At 45.8% G+C, this 8,352-nt stretch overlaps 1 protein-coding gene and 1 long non-coding RNA gene across 5 annotated transcripts in view; one reads left to right on the top strand and one right to left on the bottom strand.

Moving 5' to 3' along the window:
- LOC148004585 (uncharacterized) overlaps positions 1 to 5,242 on the top strand; it is a 7,188-nt gene extending 1,946 nt beyond the window's left edge. The window contains exons 2-3 of the long non-coding RNA XR_015625174.1: positions 2,439 to 2,676; positions 4,085 to 5,242. This is a non-coding gene — a long non-coding RNA (uncharacterized LOC148004585). The remainder of the gene's footprint in view (positions 1 to 2,438; positions 2,677 to 4,084) is intronic.
- Positions 1 to 8,352, bottom strand: part of Syn3 (synapsin III) — a 448,670-nt gene that overhangs the window by 212,635 nt on the left and 227,683 nt on the right.

Below are 8,352 nucleotides of genomic sequence, written 5' to 3'. Positions count from 1 at the left end.
AAGCATTGCTTTGTATCTGTGTCACAGATTTTCTCCAGTTCTGTGGCAGTGGGTTACAGGGGAAGGATCTCAGGCAATTATGTATGTTCTTGATAGACTGTTGGTTTGCAGAATTAAATAGATTAATTCTAAAACACAGGAATTAGAGATGGGCACAGGGGCACACGCATAATTCAAGCATTCAAGAAGAAAATGTGGGAGGATTGCTGCATGTGAGGCCAAGCCGGTCTAAATAGCAAGTTCTAGAGGCAAGACAGGGCTGCATAGTGAGACCTTGTCTAAAACCAACTCCAAGCCAAAGCAACCAAACAGACAAGCAAAAATAAAACATGCACATTGTGAACTCAATTCCAATCGACACTTGGATGTGTTAGGCCATTTTCTTGTCTCTCCCTTATCATTCCCTTCTTCGTTTTGTCCTTGGAATCATTCCTAGATCAAAACTAGTCAAAGGCCATAGTCAAAGTCATATTATATATGTATTATAATACATTTACAAATGCTAATGATCATGTCATATTACTATCCTGTAGCCATTTCTGTGCAAAACCGATCTTGTATTTTTCTTTTCCCTACAAACATCACTCTGTTTCATTATACGTTGTCGGTCAACTGCAAATGCCATCTAAACATAGCACAAGTGACCTAGAGAAAAATGTGGCTAGAGAAAAACTGCAGGGCTCGGGACTACGCCACCATCACGGTGTACTTGCTTGGTTCCTCCCTCCTCCCAGTCGTGTAGGCATGACTGTGCCTTTCTTCTCCTGCTCCTTGCTCATCCTGGTCTAACTCTCAGAGATGAGACTTGGCTCCATTTCATTTTGCTGAAGCAGTCAGAGCAGTCGGATGAGAACTTGCAGAGCTCCCACCCCCACCTCCATGCATGACTTGCAGAGCTCCCACCCCCACCTCCATGCATGACTAGCATCTAGACCACACACGTTCCTACTATGGAGACCCCTAACCTATGCACCCGCTTCGCTGGTTTTAGGACATCAATTCACAGATACTGTGGACTTTCTACTCTGACTGCATCCTCTTCCTTCTTCCATAACCTCTGCCATCTCAAACCATTACCTCCACCCTCCAAACACAGCCCAGTGAAAATGAGAAGCTCATTGGTCCTCATCTGTCTTTTATTGGGTTTTGTAGAAAGAAACTGTGCCTATCTGGATCTCTAGACCCCCGTCTCCCCTCTTTTGCTTATTTTTCCTTCTGTCCACTTGTTATCACCATCAGTGTCTCCATGGTAGGAGTTCAAACCACCAACCTGTAACTCTAACTTTACTTAACAAAGCCATTGCGTTTGATACAATCAAACACTGCACATTGAGACTCTTCCTCTCCTCATCAGCCATCTCCTCTCAGCCACCAGTGCAAATGTTTACATGCAACCTTCCACTCCACCCTGGAGCTCCTCCCCACTACACTCTCATTGCTTCTTGTGACTTTAGGCACTATTTACACGTGAACAGATCCTAAGTATAGATTTAGCTACTCCTCAGCTACCCAGAGGTGGTGTTAGCCCTGCCCTCTTCACCCACTCCACCTGCGGACTTTCCTACTTCGATTCATTGTCCCCAAAGTCTGGAGTCGTTTTAGATTTTTCTTTATTTCTTCTCTCCCCATCAGCAAGTCATCTCAACCGCACGTTTCAAATAAAATAGAACCGATCTCACTTATCGTAATTAATGGCCAAAGCACCATTGTTTCTACTCTGAATTACGGTAATGGCTTCCTGTGTTCCTCTTTCTTTTCATAGGGGACAATGGTGCTTTCAGGCCGAGCCAGTTGCTATCAGTCTTTCCAAAGACTCCCTGTCGCCTAAGCCAGATTCCTTGCCTTGGACCACCTCACGCCATACCTGTCTGATATTCCCTTGCTTTGAAATTGCTTTTCTGACCACTCATACGGCTCTGAGCTTTGCCTTTATCCGTGTCCCCACTTCATCAGAGAGGCCTTCGCTCACCTATCCATGGTGATACAGAAATCACCCTGTGTGTGGCACTTACACCCCTCATAGATAGGCACATGGCTCTGCAGTGTTCTGTGTTTCTTTGGCAAGGCCGCTGTGACAAGCATATCCATCTTAAAATGGCGCTGTGAGCACTGAATGAATTAATCTGGAAAAGGCACAGGAAGGCGCATGGCACATAAAAAGTCCCAATTCGGCATTGGTTAACATTATTATTCCTATCAGGGCCCAATCTGACGCCCTGAAAATGTCTACCAACTAGATACTAGTATTTGAAAAACTGAGTAGTAGAGAGGAAACGCACTCATTGGACGGTAGAGAAAGCCATCCTGAGCTCCAGGCCTGTCCCATCCACAAGGCCTGTCACATAATACAATCCTTTCTGGATGATGGAAACTATACTGGGTGGGGAAAGAACTCCATAGCAAGGCTGCCAGCTGCGAGCTGGCTGACACTTGGGCAGGAACTTACCTTTCTAGGCCTCTGTTCCGTCTTTAAAATGAAGACAGTGACTGCCTGCTTCCATTTTGGGCGTGTGTTGTAAGACCCTGGTGTCTAAGAATGCCGATGCTCATCGTCCGTGCACAAGACTGGCCGTTTCGCACACCCGTGAAAACACGACATGCCTTTCGTCCAGTTTTGCGCTTGAGGACCAAGGAAAAAGATGCTCTGGCCCTGTGTGTCTGCCATTCATTCTAACAGTAAGTGGTCATTCACCATGTGCTTCTGCTAGCTTTACCAGTTCAGAAAGAAATCTGGAAGCAAATTTGTATCTGAATTTCCACAGTAAAGGCAGAGGGAAAGGGTTTTCCTTCTGATTCTTGCAGGGCACAGCTATTGAGGGGCAAGTATATAAGCATCTAGGGGAGCGGGGCTGTTTAGTTTGGGGAGGGTGGTCGGTTATACATGGCTGAAATAGGATACAGAGAGCAGTTTGAGCCTCCCCAGAAAAAAAAATGGAGTAAAACCCTCTTAGCACATCTGGAAAAGCCATCAAGCCTGTAAAACACAGCGAGGAAAGGATTCTACATGGAAAACAGACCGTTTCTGCTCTTAAAAAAATTCTCTTTTTTTTTTCTGTCCCTGAGGATAGCATGGGGCTACGAGGGAGAGAGAGGCAAGGTCAGAAGATGTAGCAGTGTTTCAGATGGTGGTGTTGTTTTAGTCCCTCAGTGCAGGAGGATGGGGTAGGGATGAGGAGGAAGAGTCCATCCTAAGAAGTGGCTAACAGAATGAGAACACTGGTGTGGGCCAGATAGAGATAGAGAATGAGCCCTGGGGCTTCCAGAACGGCTGGGTGGAGTGCGTCCTTCTGAAGGGGTGGGTAAAACCTTCCCTTTGAAAGACTACGGGCTGCACTGAGAAACAATCTATTAAGGATACTCATTGCCTAATCAATGACACCTGGATGTTTTTTAATGTGAGGAAAACACTTCTGCGGATGAGATTAAGTTCAGGATTCCAAAACAAGATTGTCTTGAACCTGGGTGATCTCCACAAATGCAATAATTTTTATTCTTACAAAAAAAAGGGGGGGAGAAAGAAAAGAAAAAAGAAAGAAAAGGGAGATTTTAGACATAGAGGGAACAGGGCATGGTGACAATGAGGCAAGAGATTGGAGACACAAAGTCAAAAGTCCAGGAATGCCTTCAGCTATGGCCACCCAAAAAAAAAAAGGAAATTCTACCAGTACCAGGATTTCAGCTCCATGAAAATGGCCTTGGTCTTCTGTCCATTATAAATGCAAACTAGAAATTTCATGTTGTTTTACGTCACTAAACCTTAGCAGTTGTTACAGTAGAGACTGAAAGCAGATACAAGCAAGAGAGCACATATCTGGGTCAAATTAGCACAACTCCACTCGGAGGGTGCAGCAGCATCCAGAGGCAATGCACAGTGAACAGGTGCTGCTATTTTCGAGTATAGTGGGGCGTGTGTGTCTTATATAAGAGGTGGCATTGGCTTAGCTTCAGCAGACTGAGAGAGGAACAAAGACCCAGGAGGAGGAGGAAGAGGCCCCCCAACTTCTCAAAAGAAGCTGCAGTTCTGGGTTTTTATGAAAAACTCATCTCGTTTTAATTGTTGGTAGCTATTTTGAATTCTTCTCAGTGCCATGTAGGCTGAATAAAACACATCTGTTTGGCCACATCCTGCCCATGAGGCTCCAATTTGCACCCTACGGTCTATTGTCTGCTTGACTCCGAGCTGAGCATTCAAGATGCGGTGTCCTCCGTCCTCTAGAAGCTCGTGGTGAAGGAAGGAAGGAGACAAGGTGACTGGGCCTTTGGTAGAACCGGTAGGCAGTGCGGTCAAGGTTGGGGGTTAGGGGATATGGAGGGATTGTTTCTCACTGGATCAGGAGAAAGGGGGACGGCGAGAAAGACCTCGTGGGAAGAGCTGATGCCACAGCAAGTCTGGCATGGTGAGGTGAGACACAGAAGTGGGCAAAGCTTGAAAGGAAGCAGGCATGGGCACCTAAAGGAGGCCTAAAGCATCAGGTCTGAGGTATAAAACAAAGCCAAGTTTAAGGTATACATGGTGGGAAGAAGGGGAGGACATGGAGGCACGACTGTATTCTGCGCTTATCTTGAGGATAAAGGAAATATACAAGCCCTCGCCCACTTAATTTGTAAGAGTGACTGCAAACAGGCTCTTTGTGATTGCTGTTAAATTGGGGTCACACTGGATGAGGAAGGGCCTGAGTTCAGTGATGGGTATCCTCAAAAGAAGAGAAACTGAGGACATATAAACAAAGAATGACAAGTGACCAAGAAGGCAGAGATTAGAAACAAAGAATTAGCATCTCCCAGGCAAGGAGGGCGGAAGGATGCAGCACTGCCAGAAGCTGGAAGAGGTAACAGGATCACTCCTAAGGAGGTTACAGAGATGCGGTCTTCCCCACCTTGACTGTGAACGTCTGATCTCCAGAAGCATTGCACTGACTGAGAGTCACCAAGTTTGTGGCATTTTATTATGGCAGCCCAGGAAGAGACTACACTCAATATCTCAATAAACCTTTAGAAGAACTGAGGCAGAGAACTGGGGAGACAGCTTTGTGAAGTGCTGCCCTGGTAGGTTTGAGGACCTGAGTTGAGATGCCCAGAGTCCACACGAGAAACCCAAACAAGATGGGTGTGGTAGCAAAGGCTTGGAATCGCACCACTGGGAGGCAGATGGATGCTTGGGGCTTGCTGGTTATCCAGTCAAACCTCAGGGGTGGGTTCCAGGACAATGAGAGAGCCTAACTCAATAAAAAGATGCAACATCTGAGGTTGTCCTCTGTCCTCTGCATGTCTCTATGCGTCTCTCTCTGTCTCTGTCTCTCTCTGTGTCTGTCTCTCTCTGTCTCTTTGTGTGTCTCTCTCTGTCTCTGTCTCTCTCTGTCTCTTTGTATCTGTCTGTCTGTTGGTCTGTCAGTCTCTCTGTCTGTCTCTGTCTGTCTCTGTCTGTCTCTCTGTCTCTGTCTCTGTGTCTGTCTCTGTCTCTGTCTCTCTGTCTCTGTTTCTGTCTCTGTGTCTGTCTCTGTCTCTCTCTGTCTCTTTCTCTTTGTGTCTGTCTGTCTGTCTCTCTATCTCTATCTCTCTCTGTCTCTGTCTCTCTCTCTCTCTCTCTCTCTCTCTCTCTCACACACACACACACACACACACACACACACACAAACAACCATGCACACATGCACAATGCACACTGATACACTGATACACTGATACAGTGATAAGCTAACACTTCTTCTGTGCCCAAGCATTCATTCTGTATCTACAAGTGGTCTGAGATGTAGACATTGTTTTTACCCTGTTAGGCAGACTAAGACAGTGCAGCCAGAAGAGTGACTGGGCTCCCTATGTCCACACAGCTGGTGTCTGATCTGGCTAGGCTGTGACTGAAGGGGACTGGTTCCAAGTCACTTCCCAGAGCCACCTGAGCACTGAAGTGGACACTGTTGAGCCACACAGTCCTGAGTCACTGGTTACCACGCTCCCTGTGGCCTCCTCTGGGGTCCCGTGAGGATTAGAAAGAGAGAAAACACGAAAAGTATTTAGTAGACTGCAAAGTGCACTCGAGGAGAGGCACAAGAATTCAAAGTGCGGCTGGATGGAGGGCCCAGTGACTCAGAGTGCTTACTACTCAGCCAGAGAACCCAAGTTCAGTTCCTCATGTCCACACTGGGTGGCTCACAGCAGCCTCCAGGAGCATCATGTGCCTCTGGCCTCTGTATGTGCACACCCTCACTTATAAGCACACATGTGTGTGCTCCCATACACACTTAAAAAATAAGCAAAATAAACGTTTAAAAAAATCATCCAAAGTAGAGGCCAGGCCTTCCAGGACATGGCAAATCCACCCTATCTGTTGCTCTGAGGTAGGTGGGGGCATCTAATGCCCCATCCCCAAGTATACAAGAAAGTTTCTAATCCCTTGCAGAGGCTGCTACCTAGGACACCAGTGCTGACTATGGCGTGGTCTCTAATTGCACAGGCTTAGGTCTTCAAGCTGAGTCCAGTCTCTCGGAAGCTCCTGTCAGCTACCCTTTCTGCAGGTTTTGGGCTCAGAGCTAATTCCGCCTGAATGACAGAATGCTCAGAGACGATGACTCCCTCGTTTTACTGAGGAGGAGACAGTGAACTAGCTGTTTTTCTTTCTGTTGCTGTGATAAAAAGCATGACAGAAAGCAAGTTAAGTTCAGGAAGAGAAGGGCTGGTTTGGGCTTCTGGTTGCAGAGAGATAGAGCCCACAGTGGGGTGGAAGTCCACACTTCCACCCCACAAAGAGGAGGAAGAGGGAGAATAAGAGAGGGGCGAGGCAATGCACCGTCAGAGCCCACCCTAGGGCCATACTTTCTGCAGCAAATCTCTACCTCCTAAGGTTCCATGACCTCCCTACCGGTGCTGCCAAGTGGGGAGTGTGTGCTCAAATACATGAACTCTATTTTTTATTTATAACGTTAATATTTATAACGTTAACAGTCAGAAACACCTAGTGACCCATCTAAGACCACATAGTCAGAGTATTCTGCCCAGCATGTCCTCTGGGCCTGGCTGGGGTACACTTAGCCCAAGCAGATTATCTAAGGATAATCTGGCATTGGGCACGACATACTTCATTTTTATGGTGTGTCACCAACGAAGTCTTTCTTTTTCTACTTATTTTCACATAGGAACCTGTTAAGGGAGAACAGTCTTTGTTTCGTGCAAATTTGTCCCTAACATGTTGTGAGGGACCCAACCTTGGTGGGTTTAAAAGAATCCAACATAGTAGCCTATCCATTTTGTTTTATTTCATATTATAATTATAATTATTATTATTATTTGAGTCAGGGTTTCTCCATGTGGTTCTGGCTGTCCTGGAACTAGCTCTGTAGACTAGGCTGGCTTCAAACTCAGAGATCCATCTGTCTCTGCCTCCTGAGTGCTGGCATTAAAGGCCTACATCACCACTGCCTGGCTAGCTTATCTCTTTTTTAAATCCACGTATCCCATATGCATTGAATCTCGATGTGCCCAAGTACTTTATATTCTCAATATTAGATATATTTAGATAGGTATTACTTTCATTTCAAAGAAACCCACAGACTAATGGGAACACACACACACACACACACACACACACACACACACACACACACACACACACACCAGTCATTGCATCACACTAAAACTCACCAAGAAGTCTTCGCAATCATGACCTGTGCCATATTTTCTCCACAAACTTTACTATTTGTATTTCCCTAGTATTTTCTCTTGTGTTCTCAAAACATTTCTCTTCCCTTTCTTTCTTACACAGAAGCTTCGGGTTTATCTTAAACGACACTACCCATTAATGCATGGGTTTAACTTAACTATTCTCTATTATGCAGTGTATTAAAAAGCTAACTACTGTTAGAGAAGAAAACACGTGAGGATGCCACCTCATCTCAGAGTGTGGCAAAGGTAGGTGGCTCACCTCGTGGGAGACACAAAGTAATTGCCCAGGAGACCCACATATGCTATAATAGAGGTATATGGCCTGTCATAATAGGAAGCAGTCCTTTATGTCATCAAATCCTATTTGGCTGAGGCATAGAAGGATTATCAATCTAGAATCTAGAAACAGGTAAAAGGTAAGTCTGCCTTCCACCCAGAAATCTCAGCAGTTCATACGTCCCAGTGTTTCTGCCTCTGACCAAGACACGGGGATTCTCTCTGGGATTCTCATTTTCAACCATCCAAACCAGGGGTTGCAGATCAAGAAGGTCTGTGATGTAAGGACAACTCTTTCTTATTTTTAAACTTTATCTTGTCTGCATATGATTATGTGTGTACCCGTTCGTGTATGTATGTATGTGTGTGTGGGAGGGTACATGTGTGTATGTGCATGTGGAGGGCAGCACATAGTTAGGT

Source organism: Rattus norvegicus, chromosome 7 (assembly GCF_021556685.1).
Source record: "Rattus norvegicus strain SHRSP/BbbUtx chromosome 7, alternate assembly SHRSP_T2T, whole genome shotgun sequence".
NCBI lineage: Eukaryota > Metazoa > Chordata > Mammalia > Rodentia > Muridae > Rattus > Rattus norvegicus.
The sequence above is the reverse complement of the archived record's forward strand: the minus strand, read 5'-3'. Positions and strand labels throughout refer to the sequence as shown.